The following is a 21,449-nucleotide window of genomic DNA, read 5'->3' on the forward strand; positions in this document are numbered from 1 at the left end:
TTAAATAGAGTGATGCTCAAACCTTACTAGTAATCAGAGAAAAGCAAATTAGAACAATGAATTCTTGTTTTTCACCCATGTCAGCAAGGATGTGGGAACACAGTCACTCTCAGACATTTCTGATACCGTTGTTTGGAGTGTTAGCAGCACTTATGTAACAAATTTGGAAAGGCGCGTGCCTTTTGATGCAGTAATTCTACCTTCTAGGCACAGAATGAAAAAAAGCTGCATGCAAAATTATACATAGAGCGTGACTTTTATTTGGTTAAAAAAAAAAAAGCTATAAGTAAATCACAAAAATGGTAACAATGATTAAGGATTATCTCCAGGTTTTAAAAAGAAGAGGGGTTTCTTCTCAGTATTGCTTTTTAAAAAATACATGAAATACTCAAGCAAGCAGGAAACATACAAAAACAAAAATAGCAAACCTTCATGTACCCAGGAACCAGAGTTAAGTGATGTGAACAGTTATAAGAAAGTAAGTCATTAGATGTGCTTGAAGACCATCCCAACTTCTTCCCACCCTTTTCATCCTAGAGTTTCTTCTAAGCTTTCTTCTTTAAGTTTGTCTGTATTTTACAATGCTAACTTATTACCCTTATGACAAGAACAACCCTTTTGAAAAGCAGCATTGAATGGAAACAGAGAGAATGATGAAGCAAATGTGGTAAGAATATTCTCAGTGGGAAAATATGGATGGAGGGTATAATTTTTTTGAAAAGCAAATAAGCACATCATTTGCACACTTCTCAGAATGTCTGGGGGACTCTGGTGATTCCCTCTGACTATCTGTTACTGGAGAAACCAGGGTACTGTCACGTACCTCCATTTGCATGCCATAAGACTGGCTACTTATAAGTCTCTGAGTGGAAATAAAATGCCACTTAGAAACCAGTAGCTTTCACATTTGAATGCCCAGTAACTCTTCAGTGGTCAATACCTGCTGAAACAGCAGTTGCAACGTGACTGAACTCAAAGGAAGGCAGGTGCTGATAAATTTTTCTTCTAGCCCAACCACTTTGTAATTTAAGGAATTTAAATTCTAGAGCAAGCATGTGACTTGACCAATACCAGACCTGGATCTCATAAGGAGGAGACTAAAGGAAGGGCTTTACCAGCAGCCTAACACTGGATCCTTCTTTCCCTTTGTGGAAAATGAGGGCTAAAAGGCACCATGGCTTTGATGTGTTCCCAGGATGTTCCACTGACAACAGGTTCCCTCCTCAGATTCCCCAGACCTGGAGCCTGGTCAGTGTCCCCTTCAGTGGAGACAAGAGGGGGTTTTTCCCTTGTACTGGGTCCCTGGTCTTACCCAGGTTGAGATTGTTCATCCAATCCCAAGTCTGTGAGTGATCAATCCGTGCCTCTCAAGTGTCAGCTCTTTCGCCTGACGGATGATAGGAAACTATAGAATTGGCCTCAAGGCTGGGATTTAGGGACACACACATGCACATTCACAATCTCTCAGATCTGGATTTTCACTTTGTGTCTCTCAAGAAGATGAGCAACAGAAGCAGTATATATCAACTCACCTGGCCCAACATGATGGACTTTTAAATGAAATTTTGCCTGATCAACAGCCGACATGGTAGCCAAGCCTCCAAGATGACCCCTAAAGGTCTCCATCTCCTGGAGTTCATGAAATTCTGGAATAGCCTCCTGCCACGCTGTAGCAGGGTAGGCTTGTGCGACACATAGAATATGGTAGAAGTGACAGTCTGTTGCTTACAAGATTAGATTATGAAAGGTACTGTGGCTTCTGTTTTGAGCACACTCCACCTCTCTCTCTCTCTCAACTCACTTGGGGAGAAGCCACCTGTCATGTCTTGAGGACACTCAGCAGCCCTGTGGAAGGGCCTGGAGAACAGAAAACTCCAGCCAGGAGTCACATGAGTGAATCTTCTTGGAAGCAGATCCTCTAGCGCCAGTCAAGGCTTGACTGCAACTTCATGAGACCCCTTAAGCCAGAAACCCCTAGCTAAGCCACTCCCAGATTTTTGACCCCCAGAAACTGTGAGATAATGAATGTTTGTTGTTTTAAGCTGTGGAATATTGGGGGTAATTTTTTATCACTCCCAAACTGAGTGATAACTCAGGTAACTGAGGTAACTGAACTCACTCTCCCTCAATACTCAGTATGCTACAATGAAGTTTTTACCAAGCTATGTTTTAGAGTTTAAAAAAATGTTGGTCGCATGCAGACACAGAGAAAGGACTTGGGGACAGAACGGTGGGGACAGAGTTGGGGGTATAAATTGAGAGAGTAGCGCTGACATATACACTACCATACGTAACGTAGATAACCAGTGGGAATCTGCTATATTACACAGGGAGCTCAGGTCAGTGCTGTGTGATGACCTAGAGGGATGGGATGCGGGAAAAATGGAAGCAAGCCACAAGAGGGCAAGGATATATGCATACTTATAGCTGATTCATGTTGCTGTACAGTAGAAACTAACATGACATTGTAAAGCAATTAAAATTTTAAAAAATATATTGGTCACAGACTTCCACATAATTTTAAAGCCCTTTATTTAACTTATCTATAACTGATGGACCCATAATTTCTTATTTTCTCGGTTGACTACACTCTGATGGTAAAAGATGATCCAAAGGATTACAAATTGCTGCCATACCCAAGCAAACTGTGCCTTTCAAAGTAGGATGGGGAAACACTATTTTATGAGGCTTTCAGGGTGCTGCCTCCCAGCAGGCTCTCCCTGAGCAGGCTGCAGAAATCTTCTGTGTGGCTCTCAGACAGCTTGATTTGGGACAATATATCAGGCTCTTAGGGATGGCCTGGCTGGCTTTGTCATCCCAGTCTCTTTCTTCAGAACACTGTAAATCAAAGGCCCTGGCTAAAGCTTATACATCAAACTCGGAGATGAAAAGAAGACAAGACCAAAGGAGACATACATAAAACCTTCCCTGTGAGACAGCATAGCAGAAGGCTAAGAGATCATTTAACATCAGCCTAAAGTAACATGTTCCCATCTTTATTTTATGAACTTTACTTGCACTTCCACAACTGTTCCTTTTTAAACCTACCTGTGACAAACAATTCTGAGTTTACTGGTAAAAATATCATGGTGGGAAAATGTCTTCTAATCTGGACGTTTCAGAAATGGATTCCATGGGTTTTCTATCACTAAAGGGTAAATTCCAAGACAGGAAAGACTGTTTCTAGCTCACAATTCCTCCCTAGGAGCTAGCACAGAGCTTGTTCAATGAATAGTTGGTGAATAAATATACTGAATTTACTTTCCATCTCTGAAGGTCTATAGTCAAAAGGTATCAGCTGAGTGCCTATGGACAGCATGGTGCCCTTGCATTGCTCCTTAGCCGTGAGGGCCACGAAAGTTAACAAGGCCTAGACCTGAAACTGAAAAAGACTATCAGGCCCCCATGTGTGTCCACTGGAATCCAGTAGCTCTGTAGGCATAAAAACAAATGTGTGACTTTCTTAGCAAATTAACTGCTGTTTTAAATATTCTATAGAGTTCTGATGGTGCCTAAAATCAATAAAAATTCATCAATAAATACCACATTATATGTGGTGAAGACAAAGCAGTTACAAAGGTGAGCATTACAGTGAAAAACCGAAGTTTGAGATTGAAAATAATGGATAACGGTAAGTATACAGATGATTTTTGTCCTTCTAATATTCTGTATTTTCAAAGTCTCCTACAATTAGCATGTGTTGGTTTTAAAAATAAGAAGAAAATAAATGGTATTCCTGCAGGGGCAGAATCAGGTGAAAGGGGAAAAAATACTAGGAAAGTCAACAAAAATGAGTCAGGGAAAGGTACCCTCTGCTGGTGAACCATAACGATGACTAGCACGAACTTCGGAGTCTGCTGTGCCCTGTTCAAATCTCAGCATTGCTGCAATATTGTTATGGGCAGGTAATTTTGCCTTTGAGCCTCAGTTTCCTCATCTATAATATAGGAGTAATAGTGTCTTCTTTAGGTAGAGAATGAAGATTAAATGAGATAATATGTTGAAGCATCTCAGGTCAGCAGCTATTATTTCTATATTGTTACGGGTGACAGTGAGTGACATCTTACACAACTCTTGGGGTTACTATAGCAGCCCCAACTTTCTCTTCTGATACACAGATATAGAGCTCTTCCTACCCCATTCTTCTACCACTTTCTTTTTTTATTCTGTTTTCTCTTCTCTCCACTGCTTTTGTCTCTGCCAACTGGAACCAGTAATACTCACTGGTGTGCCACTACCAACACTCACTGGTATGCTTAGGTCCACAGGCGGGATCTAGTCTAGTAAGTCAGGGCAAGGTCATATGATCCAGGGTTCCTGCCATCCTACCAATTCAGTATGTGATCTCAAGCTTCTTAATCACTCTTGGCAACTCTGTATCATCTAACCTATAAAGTGGGGACAAGATCTCTGCCTTTACTTAATATGGAAAAATAGTAGAGAAAAAAATCTAAATAACCTCTCACAAAACTTCATGGCAAATAGATGGGGAAAAAGTGGAAACAGTGACAGACTCTATTTTCTTAGGCTCTGAAATCACGGCAGGCAGTAACTGAAGCCATGAAACTAAAAGACTCTTGCTCCTTCGAAGAAAAGCTAGACAAACCTAGACAGCATACTAACATGCAGAGACATCACTTTGCTGACAAAGGTCCGTATAGTCAAAGCTATGGTTTTTCCAGTAGTCATGTACAGATGTGAGAGTTGGATATAAAAATGGCTGAGCGCCAAAGAACTGATGCTCTCAAATTGGTGCTGGAGAAGACTCCTGCGAGTCCCTTGGACTGCAAGGATATCAAACCAGTCAATCCAAAAGAAAATCATCCCTGAGTATTCACTGGAAGGACAGATGCTGAAGCTGAAGCTTCAATACTTTGGCCACCTTATGCAAAGAGCCAACTCACTGGAAAAGACCCTGATTCTGGGAATGATTGAGGGCAGGAGGAGAAGGGGACAACAGAGGATGCAATGGTTGGATGGCATCATTGACTCAATGGACATGAGTTTGAGTCAAGTCTAGGAGATAGTGAAGGATGGGGTTGCAAAGAGTCAGACAAGACTGAGCAACTGAACAAAAAAAACCTCTGGCAATGATACACTATCTGGTACCAGACTTGCCCTTCTGCTGTAAATAACCAGAAAATAGGACAAAATGTATGGAACAACTCTTTTCAAATACTGGACACAGGTGGTATAGGATGCCTGAGAAAAGGAAAACAAAACAAGATGCGCTAGGACTGCCCCAGTTTCCTACCTGGAGGCATTTTCTGGATCACAGTGCAGGAGTGGGATCTAAGCAGAGCCCACTAAGGAGACAGATACGAGTATAAAGTACTTGGAATTTGTGAAGCTAAGTCCTAGAGAGGAGGGAGCTACACAGGGAAAGAGCTCCAGAGACTGGAACAGGTATTCTTTTTGCATCTTTTACTGAACACATGATCTTGATTCATTTTGAAGGCAAACCATTTGACATCACAGTAATTCACAATTTTTGTCCCAACCACTAATGCTGAAGAAGCTGAAGAGTCGAACAGTTCTATGAAGACCTATAAGACCTTGTAGAACTAACAAGCAAACAAAAGATGTTCTTTTCATCATAGGGGACTGGAATGCAAAAGTAGGAAGTCAAGAGATACCTGGAGTAACAGGCAAGTTTGGCCTTGGAGTACAAAATGAGGCAGGGCAAAGGATAACAGAGTTTTGTCAAGAGAATACACTGGTCATAGCAAAAACCCACTTCCAACAACACAAGAGACGATGCTACACATGGACATCACAAGGTCAATACTGAAATTCGATTGATTATATTCTTTGTACCCAAAGATGGAGAAGTTCTATACAGTCAGAAAAACAAGACTGGGAGCTGACTGTGGCTCAGATCATGAACTCCTTATTGAAAAATTCAGGCTTATGTTAAGAAAGGAGGGAAAATCACTAGGCTATTCAGGTAAGACCTAATTCAAATCCCTTATATTTATATATTGGAGTTGATGAATAGATTCAAGGGATTAGATCTGGCAGACAAGAGTGCTTGAAGAACGATGGACAGAGGTTTATAACACTGTACAGGAGGCAGTGACCAAAACCATCCCAAGAAAAAGAAATGCAAAAAGGCCAAGTGGTTGTCTGAGGAGGCCTTAAAAATAGCTGAGAAAAGAAGAGAAGCAAAAGGCGGAGGAGAAAGGGAAAGGTATACCCAACTGAATGCAGAGTTCCAGAGAATAGCAAGGAGAGATAAGAAGGCCTCTTTAAATGAACAATGCGAAGAAATAGAGGAAAACAATAGAATGGAAAAGACTAGAGATCTCTTCAAGAAAATCAGAGATACCAAGGGAACATTTCATGCAAAGATGGGCATGATGAAGGACAGAAATGGTATGGACCTAACAGAAGCAGAAGATATTAAGAAGAGGTGACAAAAATGCACAGAAGAACTATGCAAAAAAGATCTTAATGACCTGGATAACCAGAATGGTGTGATCACTCACCTAGAGCCAGACATCCTGGAGTGTGAAGTCAAGTGGGCCTTAGGAAACATCAGGAGGTGATGGAATTCCAGTTGAGCTATTTCAAATCCTAAAAGAGGATGCTGTGTAAGTGCTGTACTCAATATGTCAGCAAATTTGGAAAACTCAGCAGTGGCCACAGGACTGGAAAAGGGCAGTTTTCATTCCAATCCTAAAGAAGGGCAATGCCAAAGAATGTTCAAACTACCATACAATTGCATTCATTTCACATGCTAGCAAAGTAACGCTCAAAATCCTTCAAGCTAGGCTTCAAAAGTATGTGAACCAAGACCTTCCAGATGTACAAGCTGGATTTAGAAAAGGCAGAGGAACCAGAGATCAAATTGCCAACATCCGTTGGATCATAGAAAAAGCAAGGGAATTCCAGAAAAACATCTACTTCTGTTTTATGACTACACTAAAGCCTTTGACTGTGTGGATCACAACAAACTGTGGAAAATTCTTAGAGATGGGAATCCCAGATCACCTTATCTGCCTCCTGAGAAATCTGTATGCAGGTCAAGAAGCAACAGTTAGAACTGGACATGGAACAATGGACTGGTTCAAAATTGGGAAAGGAGTATGTCAAGGCTGTATGTTGTCACCCTGTTTATTTAACTTATATGCAGAGTACATCATGAGAAATTCTGGGCTGGGATGAATCTTTAGCTAGAATCAAGATTGCTGGGAGAAATATCAACAGTCTCAGATATTCAGATGATATCACTCTAATGGCAGAAAGTTAAGAGAAACTAAAGAGCCTCTTGATGAAGGTGAAAGAGGAGAGTGAAAAAGTTGGCTTAAAACTCAACATTCAAAAAACTAAGATCATGGCATCCAGTCCCATCTGTTCATGACAAATATATAGGGAAAAAGTGGAAACAAGGGCATATTTTATTTTCTTGGGCTTCAAAATTCCTGTGGACAGTAACTACAGCCATGAAATTAAAAGACATTTGCTCTTTGGGAGAAAAGGTATGACAATCCTAAATGAAAGTGAAAATGAAGTTGCTCAGTTGTATCTGACTCTTTGCGACGCCATGGACTGTAGCCTACCAGGCTCCTCCATCCACGGCATTTTTTCAGGCAAAAATACTGGAGTGGGCTGACATTTCCTTCTCCAGAGGATCTTCCCAACCCAAGGAATGAACCTGGGTCTGCTGCATTGCAGGCAGACGCTTTACTGTCTGAGTCACCAGGGAAGCCCTTATGACAATCCTAAACACTGTATTAAAAAGCAGACAACACTTTGCCGACAAAGGTCTATATAGTCAAAGATACGTTTTTTCAGTAGTCATGTATAGAGGTGAGAGTTGGACCATAATGAAAGCTGAGCACCGAAGAACTGATACTTTTGAATTGTGGTGCTCAAGAAGACTCAAGAGTCCTTTGGACAGCAAAAGATCAATCCAGTCAATCCTAAAGGAAATCAACCCTGAATATTCATTGGAAAGATTGATACTGAAGCTGAAGCTCCAATAGTTTGCCCACCTGATATGAAGAGCCAACTCATTGGGAAAGACCCTGATTCTGGGAAAGATTGAGGGCAGGAGGGGAAGGGGCATCAGAGGATGAGATTGTTGGATGGCATCACCAACTCAATGGACAGGAGTTTGAGCAAACTCCAGGAGACAGTGAAGAACATGGGAGCCTGGTGTGCTGCTGTCCATGGCATCACAAAGAGTCAGACAAGACTGAGCAGCTGAACAACAATAACTGAGCACTAAGTTGTGCACATTTATGGTGAAACTCCATAGAGCCAGGCAAAGCCAGGGAAGTTGAGCTGAACAAGTCCAAAACCTTGCACAGGGCTGGAAGACTGCCATGTTCTGGCAGCCATAAGGAAGAAAACTTGCTGACCTTTCAGTAGTGATCCAGTAAGGCCACATCTTGGTAATAAGCTAAACTAAGGACTGAGTAAAGGCTACACCAGAATCTCCCTAACGAACCTAAAAACAAGCCTGAAAAACAGCAAGCTGACGAGCAAGTAACTTAACTGTCTGCCAAAATGAACTTCAATACTTTTTAAAGACTGCAAAAAAAAAAAAAATGATGTCAACTACATAATATCATGAAGTCCAAGCAGCTAGTAGAACTTAACTAGACTTGAGAAGTAGAAAAATGTAACCTATATCCAGAAGAAAAATCAATCAGTAGAACTAGATCTTGAAAGGACAGAGATGATGGAATGAGCAGACAAGAACTTGAAATAGCTATTATAAATATCCTCAAGGTTTTAAAGGAAAACATGAACACTGTGAGTAAAGAAATAAGAAGATCTGTGATAGTTTTGCTTCTTCATATATATAATTTTATTTATTTTTGGCTGTACTGGGTCTTCACTGCTGCACGGGCTTTTCTTTAGTTGGCATGAGTGGTGACTATTCTCTACTTGTGGGGTGAGGGCTTCTCACTGTGGCAGCTTCTCTGGTGGAGCATGGACTCTAAGGCATGCGGGCTTCAGTAGTTTTGGTTCCCAGGTTCTAAGTGCAGGCTCAGTAGTTGTGGCACACAGACTCAGTTGCTCCGCAGCATGTGAGATCCTTCCCAGATCAGGGATTGAACCTGTCTCCTGCACTGGCAGGCGAATTCCTTACCACAGAGCCACAAAGGAATCCCCGTGATAGTTTTATATACTGTCAAGCATTTCAGTCACAATATTGGATTTTGAATATGATATCATAGAAAAAGTATGAACCAGGAACCAAATCAGAAGAATAAGTTCCAGATCCACTTCTACCATTATCTTGCTATGGCACTCAGGCCCTGACTTGCATTTTCTGGAGTCTGAGATCCTCATCTGCGAACTGAAGATGTGGACCTAAGTAATATCAGTTGCTCAATTTTTCTGATTTTAAAGTCGCACTGCCTCCTGTTTACCCATAGGGAATGGATCCCTGAAGCACAAAAATTCATTCATCCAGCACTTCGCTTGAAACCAATACTTAGGGAATTCCAAGGCAGACCAGTGGTTAGGACTCCATACTTTCACTGCCAAGGGTGCAGCTTCAGTCCCTGGCTGAGACTCCATAAGCTGCATAGCTCAGCCAAAATATATGCGTTGTTGTTGTCCAAGAGCCCAGTTCAGTCTGACTCTGCAACCCCATGGACTGCAATACGCCAGGCCTCCCTGCCCCTCACCATCTCCCGAAGTTTGCCCAAGTTCATGTCCATTGAACTGGTGATGCTATCCAGCCATCTTATCCTCTGACACCATCTTCTCCTTCTGCTCTCAATCTTTCCCAGCATCAGGAATTTTTCCAATGAGTCAAAAATATATATATCAACCATTATCAGTCAGGTTGTGTGTGACAAATCTAGGCAGAGAACTTTTCTGTTTCTAAAGAGGACTCCTCAGTGGTTCTGCCCAGGAAATCCTTATTTAAAACCAAAAATTGTGATTCAAGGAAAATGTATCTTTTTGGTGCTATAATAAAGTCACTTAAGAATTTTTTTTTAAATGTAATTAGAGGGCAGAAATTTCTTTTAAAATACTAATACTTCTATCTGTAGCCAATTCCATGTTCAGACAGTAAAGCGTCTGCCTACAATGCCAGAGACCCAGGTTTGATCACTGGGTCCGGAAGATCCTCTGGAGAAGGAAATGGCAAACCACTCCAGTACTCTTGCCTGGAAAATCCCTTGGATGGAGGAGCGTGGTAGGCTATACAGTCCATGGGGTTGCGAAGAGTCGGACACGACAGAGTGACTTCACTTTCTTTCTTTCTTTCCATGACCCAAAACCCATGAGCTTCAAATTCTACTAGTTGTGCCATTTTGTTGTTGTTGCTCAGCTGCCAAGTCATGTCCGACTCTTTAAGACCACATGGACTGCAGCACACCAGGCTTCCCTGTCCCTCACCATCTCCTGGAGTTTGCCCAAGTTCATGTCCATTGAATGGGTGATGCCATCCAACCATCTTATCCTCTCTTGCCCTGTTCTCCTTCTGCCTTCAGTCTTTCCCAGCATCAGGGTCTTTTCTAATGTGCCAGCTGTTTGCATCAGGTGGCCAAAGTATTGGAGCTTCAGCTTCAGCATCAGTCCTTCCAAAGAGTATTCAGGGTTGATTTCCCTTAAGATTAACTGCTTTGATCTATTAGCTTTCCAAGGGACTCTCAAGAGTTTTCTCCAGCACCACAGTTTTAAAGCATTAATTCTTCAGCACTCAGCCTTCTTTATGATCCACCTCTCACATCCGTACATGACTATCGGCTAGCTCATAGTCTTGACTATATGGACCTTGGCTGGCAGTGATGTCTTTGCTTTTCAACACACTGTCTAGGTTTGTCATAGTTTTCCTGCCAAGAAGCAATCGTATTCTAATTTCATGGCTGCAGTCACCATCCACAGTGATTTCAGAGCCCAAGAAGAGGAAATCTGTCACTGCTTCCACCTTTTCCCCTTCTGTTTGCCATGAAGTGATGGGACTGGATGGCATGATCTTAGTTTTAATACTGAGTTTTAAGTGGGCTTTTTCACTCTCCCCCTTCACCCTCATCAAAGGGTTCTTTACTTCCTCTTCACTTTGTGCCATTAGAATAGTATCTGTATATCTGAAGTTGTTGGTATCTCTCCCGGCAATCTTGATTCTAGCTTGTAACTCATCCAACCCAGCATTTCGAATGATGTGTTCTGCATGTAAGTTAAATAAACAGAGTGACAATAAACACCTCTGTTGTACTCCTTTCTCAATCCGTTGTTCCATACAGGATTCTAACTGTTGCTCCCTGATCTGTATGCAAGTTTCTCAGGAGACAGGTAAGATGGTCTGATATTCCCATCTTCTTAAAGAATTTGTTATGCCATTACTTTTATATAAAAACAAATTACCAAGTACAGAGAAAGAAGTGCCATAAAGTGAGCAATGCCACTTATGGCGTGCCATAAAATAAGATAATGCTGAGAAGGAATTTTCAATGGTTGTAAGGAGGTTTATCAAGGGTCTGTCTTCTAGAGCAGAGATTAGCAAATTTTTCCTGTAAAAAGCCATAAGGCTGTACAAAAAGAGGCCTTGGGTCAGATTTGGCCTATAGGCCATAGTCTGCTAACCCTGGCTCTACAGTCTTATTTAGACATCATTGGTCTCTACCTCAGACTTTACTGAATTAGAATCTACATTTTAAAACAGACTGATGACTGATATGGACATTACATTTAGAGAAGAACTGCGCTAAAGGCAGTGGTTTTTAAGTTTAGCTGCATATTGGAATTACCTGAGGAGGTTTTAAAAACTCCTGATTGCCCAGGCTGCCCTCTGTACCAATTAAATCAAAGCTTCTGGCAGTGGGTCCCGAGCATCAGTAATATCATTAAAGCTCCTTCCCAGGTGATACTAATCATTCTCAGCCAATGCTGAGAATCAAGGCTGAAGAGGCTCACTTAGTACAATCAAATCAACCACCAAGCTCATCTGCTAGCAGACAAAGCAGCCCAATACCCCACTAGGCCTGCTCCCTGTCAGAGATGAATGTATTTCAGAACTACAGAAATTCCCAAGGGGCATGAATGGTGACAAACAACCTTAGATCAAACTCGATGTCTCCTCCAATCCTCTGGTGGTGTGTAATTGGAAAGAATAATCTTGGAAGCGCAGAACTTATTTAAAAGGATGTTACCAATTGCAGCCTCAAAAGCTGAACATTTAGCTAAAAGCAGAAAATTCAATAATCTTTCATGACTTTGGAATTATGTTAAGGAATTCATTCTATAGGGCTGTGTTCAGAAGCATTTAAAATTCAGGAACATTTACCAGGAAATAAACAGATATTCCTAAATAAACCACCTTTGAGTGCTCAGTACTTTTCTTTGAGCTTCTTGGGTCCCACAGATGAGACTTACTTTTCCCAATATTAATAAATAACACCTTTAAAGATGCTTCCTGGATTGATACCCAAGCTGCCATGGATGAGAAGCAGTAATAGGTATTCTAAAAAAAGCTGGTTCAATTCTTGGTATAAAGTCCAAAACAACCATCAGTCCTTTTTATTTGCTTCTTTTTGCTTTGTACTTTGAGGAGATAGTGCTATAAATATATGACTATTTCTCTAATTGCTATTATCTGATATTTGCATTTTCTCCTCTTTCAAAGAAAAGTATAAAATAGACTCTTTATCACAGAATTAACTTTATAAGCAAAAAAAAAATAAAGCATTAACTTACTTCACTAATACTAAAATTCTTCCAGCCACTACACACGTCACATATCAGAGGCCTTTTCTAGCTGTGGTGTTTAAAATGCACCCCCACGCAGCAAGCCTTTTCTTCATAGCATCAATTGATAGAGTACTTATTTCTTTGTTTTATTGTGTATCTATCCCTTCTGTACCCCCTCCAACCAGGACCCTAGTGCCAGAATAAAAGCTCCTGGAAGGCTGGGTCTTTATTTTGCTCCCTGTGCATGCCCAGTGCCAAGCGCGGGGCCTGACACATAGCAGACACTCAATAAACATTCCTTGACTGGATGAATGAACACCACCTACTGCATTTTAAAGAATCCGGTCATCAGGGGTGCGAGTAAACAACCCAATACAATATGGAGAAAACAGAAAAGAATGCAGCAGGTTGGTGAGGTATTAACACCTAGTAAGAAAGATACACATTAGAAAAGTTACTTCTCACTAACCTAATGATTTGCTCTATAAAGCAGAGAGACAAACAGTTTAACTGAACTTGAATCTTGGTATAATCTACTACAAATATGATTCACAAACTTTACAGAAATGTCTCCACCAGAGAAAATTTAATTGACAGAAAAGAATAGCCAACTACCCATTCACTTGTTCAAAGATGTTATAATTTTTTAAAATGGTAGGAAGGACTCAAATTTTATGCATTGTAACCTCTAAGATATAGTTAGTAATAGTATTTATCACCATTTTCCAGTTGCCTATCATGTATAAGGGGACAGTAGGCAGTGCTTTACGCACTGTATACATCAAACAGTCCTGAGCAGTTGCCTATAAACTCATGCTGAGCCGTGATGAAATTCTCACCAGTTCATGGCTAAGTGAGAAAAATAGTGACTGGAGAAGATGGATCTTTATTTTGGGATTATTCTCTCACTTGGGATATTAAAATATCCTTTTTTTCACAAAATGATGGGAAGTTTGTGGCGTGACTGATATATGCTGTTTTAAAGATCTTTCCTTGGCAAAATAAAGGGATGGCCCAATCTCTGTTGGGCTTCAAAAAAGGAGAAAAAAGGAGGAGGAGGAGGAGAGAGGAAGAGAAAGCAAACTACCCAAACACTGCCAAATGTCCACTGGGGGCAAAAATCACCTCTGGTTGAGAATCACTGGTGTGGAGTGAAAACTTGAGTTATCTAAACAAAAGAGAGAAGATGGGCGCATTGTTATGAGACACGGAATCATAGTAGAAGAAAATCTGTCCTGGCCTGGAGCTGGAGCTGCCAAGGGTCACTCTTGGTGGCCGAGTGGCAGTCCATTCAGGAGCAAGCTGGACTGTGGCACTGGGGACCCATCTCATGCGAGGTACACAGCTTTTTGAACATGGGCACTGCTAATCAGACAGACAGTGGGGCTTTGCCCACAAAAGGAAAAAGGGATTTAAGTGTGAACTCAGATTGTTCTGAGTTTATCTGCATGAATCTAATTCTAAGGAATCTGTTTAAGGACAGCATATCTGTTAATGATATCAAGATTTACTTTAAACAGTAGTTAGTATTCATTTCATGGAATTAAAATGGGTTGCCCATTTTTGTACAAACATGTTCATTCAGCTCCTTTCTCCTATTTACTCATACATCTAGTTCTTTACTGAGTTTTTAAAAAGCTGTCACTTTAATCACTTATGAACACAGTCTTAGAAAGAAAAATCCACCCCAACATTTCTCACTTCCTTTTACGAGAAATTCTTTCATAGTTCCACCTCTGGAAGAACATTCTAATGATGTATGTGCCACAGCTCTGTATCTGCCACTATGGAAACTCACTAAAAAATGTTACTCCCTTAAATTCCTTCATGGCATATTAATTTGATGTTTTAAAACAAATATTTTACCATGAAATAACTCCCATAAAATAGTAAGATCAATCTAACTAAACTGGCTTCTCTAGCCCTTCCACCATCTGTAAATGTGTTTCTTATACTTTCTTAAAGGGATCATTTTTTGGTCATTGTATGTGTGTTAGACACTCAGTCATGTCTGACTCGTTTTGTGACCCCATGGACTGTAGCCCGACAGGATCCTCCATCCATGCAATTCTCCAGGCAAGAATACTGGAGTGGGTTCCCATTTCCTTTTCGAGGGATCTTTCCCAACCCAGGATGGAACCTGGCTTCATTATAAATATTCTCCACTAATATCTACTAAATCACTAATATTTAAAATAAAGAGTGGAGTCTTCCCTGGTGGTACAGTGGATAGAAACCCTCCTGCCAATGCAGGGGACACAGGTTCGATCTGTGATTTGAGAAGATTCCACATGCCAAGTAGCAATGGAACCCATGTACCACAACCACGGAGTCTGCACTCTAGAGCCTGCAAGCTGCAAATCCTGAGCCTTACGTGCTGTAACTACTGAAGCCTGCATGCCCTAGAGCCTGTGCTCCTCAAGAGAAACAACCTCAGTGAGAAGCCCGTGGACCTCAATGAAGAGAAAGCCCTCCTGCAGCAATGAAGACCTACTACTACTACTACTAAGTCACTTCAGTCGTGTTCGACTCTGTGCGACCCCATACACGGCAACCCACCAGGCTCCCCCGTCCCTGGGATTCTCCAGGCAAGAACACTGGAGTGGGTTGCCATTTCCTTCTCCAATGCAGGAAAGTGAAGCCGCTCAGTCGTGTCCGACTCTTAGCGACCCCATGGACTGCAGCCCACCAGGCTCCTCCATCCATGGGATTTTCCAGGCAAGAGTACTGGAGTGGGGTGCCATTGCCTTCTCCGAATGAAGACCTAGTGCAACCAAAAAGTAAAATAGATAAACAAATAATTTTTAAAAATACTAAAATAAAGCATGAGACCTCCCTGATGGCCCAGTGGTTAGGACTTTACCTTCCAATGCAGGAGGTGCAGTTTGATCCTGGGTTAGAGAGCTAAGCATGCCTCATGACCAAAAAACAAACAATTTTTTTACAAGCAGTGTTGTAAAAAATTTAATAAAGACTTTAAAAAATGGTCCATATCAAAAAAATCTAAATAAATTAATTAATTAAATAAACTGCTATAGTTCTCAAGATATGATCCAACTAATAAGACTATTCACCCATCAAATACATTGGGTAAGATATGTATGAGGAAACCCATAACAAAACTGTGAGAGTTAAAAAGTGGAGACAACCTAAACATCCAACAACAGACATCACATTATGTAAATTATGGTCCAACCCCACAATGGAACACTATGCAGCCACCAAATATATGAGATCTATATGTATTAACATGGGAAGTGCTTTAATATAGCATTAAGTGAAAAGACTAAGATACAAATTGGTATATATAGTAAAATTCTATTTGCATTTCTAAAAAAATAGATCTATGAGCTGTTTGTGTATGTGTAATACATGTGGTGTATGTGTATTGTGAATACATATGTATAACTATATGTATGTTTAAGTTTATAATTGCAGAGAAAATGTCTAAAAGAGACATAAAAGTTATTTACAATCATCTCTAGGGAGGAATATGGAAGAGACACAAGACTTTTCCTTTCATACCCTTCTGTGCTATTCATTTTAATAACTTTGTAAAAAGGATGACTAAACCTCCATCACTAGTATCATAACTATCATACATATTCCAAAGTGGGAACCTTCCTCCAAAGATGAAGGAGTAAGTCTACAAGAAAGACACACTTTGGATTTTCTCTATAGCTCATTGTCTGAAATCCCTAATGGCTTCGAGGGAGCACAAATCCTGAAGCCTGACAAAGGAAGGCCATATGTCTAAAAAAGGAAGTCTCCCGGGCACCACTTTTTCAACAGTGTTCAAATAATTTTAGGATATCTGGCTTGCCAAATTGGGAACATTCCACAGAAGTAGGACTCTAAATTATGAAACTGCTTTGAATAATGAAGTATCCTATATATTATGTTCAGAAATACTTTCAGAAGTTGGAAGTTACACTATACTTCTGGATTTTAATTTTTCTAAACCAAAGTGATATCATTGTTCCAACTCTAAATCACAATTCAAGCACAATCAAATGTGGCCAAGAGCTGCCCTTGACCCAGAGTAGGAAAGGAATACAAAGCAAAGGCTGACCAAAAAGAACACAGCCCTGTGGCGCTCTAGCTGAGAGCAGGGCATGCTGGCCTGGCACGTGGCTGCTAGCCAGCTGATTTCTAAGCCAGTGTGCTCATGCACACAATGAGGAGTCAAGGTGGAAAATTACAGGTGATGGTTACAGAACCCCCACTTGCTCTCAGGTACTAAAAACAAGTCTTGCAGTGAAGGATGCAATGTGTGGCATTCCAGTGGAGAGGACAGAGGGCTGGCAACCATCACTGCCACTCTGCACCCTCTCCCACCCTCAGGTTACTCAGTTTGGATTCCCTGGATGCACAGAAACAAAAACAGGGACACCAATAAGGAATGCTGGTGGCTTAACTGATGAGCACAGCACAGGCAGACAGGATGGCTAGCTGCTGCTGCTGCTAAGCCACTTCAGTCGTGTCCGACTCTGTGCGACCCCATAGATGGCAGCCCACCAGGCTCCCCCGTCCCTGGGATTCTCCAGGCAAGAACACTGGAGTGGGTTGCCATTTCCTTCTCCAATGTATGAAAGTGAAAAATGAAAGTGAAGTCGCTCAGTCGTGTCCGGCTCTTCGTGACCCCATGGACTACAGCCTACCAGGCTCCTCTATCCATGGGATTCTCCAGGCAAAAGTACTGGAGTGGGTTGCCATTGCCTTCTCTGGGATGGCTAGCTAGGAAAGTCAATTCTACCATCACACTGAAGAGACACGGTGATGCTCAGTCTCTCCATCCATGGCCAGAGGCAGACACCAGTGACCTCAACAGCTCCAGGGACAATACCATAAGCCTCTGTTCCATTTCCATCAAAATTACCGTTTGATTTCTTTTAGCCCTAAACCCAATGCCTTCAGAACTTGGGAAATAGTTTATCAAAACTCAGTCCTGACTGGTAAGAGTGGAAATGGACACCAGAATTTATGGCAGATAATCTATTTTCTTACAGTAATATAGGAAAATCATCAATGCTCTTAACCATCACAAGATATGGGATATATGGTTAAGAAAAAGAGACAAGCAAATATCATTTCAATATGGAGGAAGAATGTGTAATCCATAACTCTATACATTGAGCCTGATGCTTAAACAAGAGTTAAGTGTGGGGTGGGGCTGCCATTTGTGACACTTATTGAGTCTCAACCCCACTGGTTAGGTATTATTATCTGCATAGAACAGATGAAAAACTGAGGCTCAGAAGTTCTTAACATGCCTAAGGACACCCAGTAAAAAGTGATAAAGCCCTTTAAACCCCAACAGCTGTCCTTTCTTCCCATTCAACAGAGAAAAGGAGGTTGCCAGGCCCAGCTGTCACTCCTACCATAGGAGGCTCATCTCTGTCTGATCACAAATTTAGCAGAGAGCTCAAGCATTTATATTCCTACTTTGTTGTCTGCCCCAAACTACCTTTTTCACTATCTTAAGAAATTGAAAAATGTTCCACTTTCAGAAGGGTCAAATTTCTTTATTTCAAGAAACTAAAAGGGGGATGGGGCATTGATTGAGGGACAGTGAGCGAGGGAAACACACCCATGTTACTGCAGCTTTGTGACTGTTAGGCCAAGAGCTGGGGACAAGGTATAGCTTTCCTAAGTCTGGCAAAACAATACTATCTTCTGCAAGGGAAAGGGGGCATTTGGAGTTAGTGTTATAAGATTTTTGTTTTTCCCTCAGCTGATCACTGTGGAACACTGCCCGGGTTCCTGCTGCCTGGACTTCACAAGAATTCCTGGGCTGAGCAAAGACCTTATTCACCACCAACACATAACTCTTTTTAGTAAATAAACTCCCAAAGAGTCAATATATGGCATCTCTTCAGGTGTCTGGTGCTTTTACCCCAGCTGCCTTCAAACACTTCAAGTTTCCCAAGTCAACAGGAAACATCTCATACAAAATTGAACAAGATCCTGCTTCTAAACATAAATTCCTGTTAGATGCACCAGCACATGTATTCATGTATCCATGCCAGTAGCAAAATGTCAAGTGCACCGGTCTACAGGGTTAGGGGACAGGCACCTTCACCCAGGCCAATGTCTGCGGTGGAACTCCTGTGAGGCCATCATGAAAATGTCCTGTACCGTCTCTGCCAGACCAGCTCCAAGATAGCAGAAGATTATACAGGACATGGCAGACCCTAAACATACAAAGCTAGCCAGCAGGGACCTTAAAGTCATGTAAAAAAAACACGAGAAACTGAGTGGAAGATAGATTATTCTTTCTGGGAACTATATTAATGTTTTGCATTAATTTTAATGATCAAATCATAGGGACAGGTAGCTTTTGCTTTTGATTGAGGAGGCAGGAGATAGGCTCCCATACCCCCCTCAAACAGCAAGCCCACTACCACCTCTTCTTGTCATCATTGTTTTATTCCTTTAAGTGTTACATTCAAGGCCTAGGTTCCTAGTGGGGATTCCCCCAGAACCACATATTACACTTGAGGTCCCCCTCTTCCTCCACTGGGAGGAAAGTTTTTATATGTGTATATATATATGTACACTTACTGTGTGTGTGTGTGTGTGTGTGTGTGTACATCTATATATTCTTTTTCAGATTCTTTTCCATGGTAGGTTATTACAAGACATTTGATATAGTTCCCTGTGCTATACAGTAGTTTCTTGTTGTTTATCAATTTTATACATAGCAGTTTGTATATGTTAACCCCAGATTCCTAATTTATTTCCCCCCTCACCTTTACTATCCCCTTTGGTAACCGTAAGTTTGTTTTCCAAGTCTGTGAGTCTATTTTCTTTGTAAATGAGTTCATTTGTTATCATTTTTTAGATTCTACATTTAAGTGATATCATATAATATTTATCTTTATCTGACTTACTTAACTCTAGATAAGCTCGAGGTCCATCCACCTATTTGCAAATGGCATTATTTCATTCTTTTTAATGGCTGAGTAATATTCCTGTGTGTGTGTGTGTATGTGTGTGTGTGTGTACACACACCACATCTTTGTAAATCTTTCAGATTCTTGAAGGGATCTTCAATCAAACAAGGTGAAGAATAAGTGTCTTCAAGCCTCTCTGGTCTTTAAGAATGTTGTGTTGACATGAAAAGATGCTCAACATCACTCATTATCAGAGAAATGCAAATCAAAACCACTATGAGATACCATTTCATGCCAGTCAGAATGGCTGCGATCCAAAAGTCTACAAGCAATAAATGCTGGAGAGGGTGTGGAGAAAAGGGAACCCTCTTACACTGTTGGTGGGAATGCAAACTAGTACAGCCACTATGGAGAACAGTGTGGAGATTCCTTGAAAAACTGGAAATAGAACTGCCTTATGATCCAGCAATCCCACTGCTGGGCATACACACTGAGGAAACCAGAATTGAAAGAGACACGTGTACCCCAATGTTCATCGCAGCACTGTTTATAATAGCCAGGACATGGAAGCAACCTAGATGCCCATCAGCAGATGAATGGATAAGAAAGCTGTGGTATATATACACAATGGAGTGTTACTCAGCCATTAAAAAGAATACATTTGCATCAATTCTAATGAGGTGGATGAAACTGGAGCCTATTATACAGAGTGAAGTAAGCCAGAAAGAAAAACACCAATACAGTATACTAATGCATATATATGGAATTTAGAAAGATGGTAACAATAACCCTGTATACGAGACAGCAAAAGAAACACTGATGTATAGAACAGTCTTTTGGACTCTGTGGGAGAGGGAGAGGGTGGGATGATTAGGGAGAATGGCATTGAAATACATATAATATATATGGAATGAGTCGCCAGTCCAGATTCGATGCACGATACTGGATGCTTGGGGCTGGTGCACTGGGACGACCCAGAGGGATGGGTATGGGGAGGGAGGAGGGAGGAGGGTTCATGATGGGGAACACATGTATACCTGTGGCGGATTCATTTCAATATTTGGCAAAACCAATACAATATTGTAAAGTTTAAAAATAAAATAAAATTTAAAAAGAATGTTGTGTTGAAATTCAGCCCCTCTTGAGTAACAGGTGTTGTGGGCTTATTGAGCACATGCTGAGGATACTTATGGGCTTTTTGAGTGTATGCTGAGAATGAGAATAAGCCCAGTAAAGTGAGAAGAGAAGGCCAGGGCTGGTGATCAAGCCAGATGGGATTCAAAGCAAAATGTCACCCATTTCCCCTTATCCTGGCCCTGGCTGGGGAGTGTGACAGAGAACGTGATGGTGTAAGCACTGGAGGAAACCCTGAGAAGCGCTGCTGCTTGAGGGAGTCACTTGGGCAGTATTGTGTATGTGGTCATTGACGACCACACACAAAGGTGGTCTGGAGTGTTGGTTAAATAACTTAGCTGGGCCTCAGTTTTCTCAGCTTTAAAATGGAGATGAGGTTTTCCCTGGCAGTCCAGAGGTGAGGACTCTGTGGTTCCACTGCAGGGGCACAGGTTCAATCCCTGTTTGGGGAACTAAGATCCCACATGCCAGCTGGCCAAAAAAGACAAATCTCTAAAATGGGGATGAAAACAGTATCTCTCCCCTTGCTTACTGAAGGATTACCTGAGACAGGGCCAAGAAAACAATAAATGTCAGCTATTGTGATGACTATTTGTAGGTGACTTTATACTCCCTTTGTAATCTTTTTTTTTTTCTGGTGTGACCTTTCCAGTGAGCACTTCCTGAGGGTGAGAGATGTACTATAATGGCTATGTTAATTCTTTAAGAACATCTAGCTACATGTCTCAAAAGTACATTCTTAACTCTGTTACTTAACTA

At 41.2% G+C, this 21,449-nt stretch overlaps 1 protein-coding gene across 4 annotated transcripts in view; it reads right to left on the bottom strand.

Annotated features, from left to right (window-relative positions):
- Positions 1–21,449, bottom strand: part of SHLD1 (shieldin complex subunit 1) — a 113,809-nt gene that overhangs the window by 44,976 nt on the left and 47,384 nt on the right. The window lies entirely within an intron of this gene.

This window comes from Bos indicus x Bos taurus, chromosome 13 (assembly GCF_003369695.1).
Source record: "Bos indicus x Bos taurus breed Angus x Brahman F1 hybrid chromosome 13, Bos_hybrid_MaternalHap_v2.0, whole genome shotgun sequence".
In the NCBI taxonomy this organism is placed as follows: Eukaryota; Metazoa; Chordata; class Mammalia; order Artiodactyla; family Bovidae; genus Bos; species Bos indicus x Bos taurus.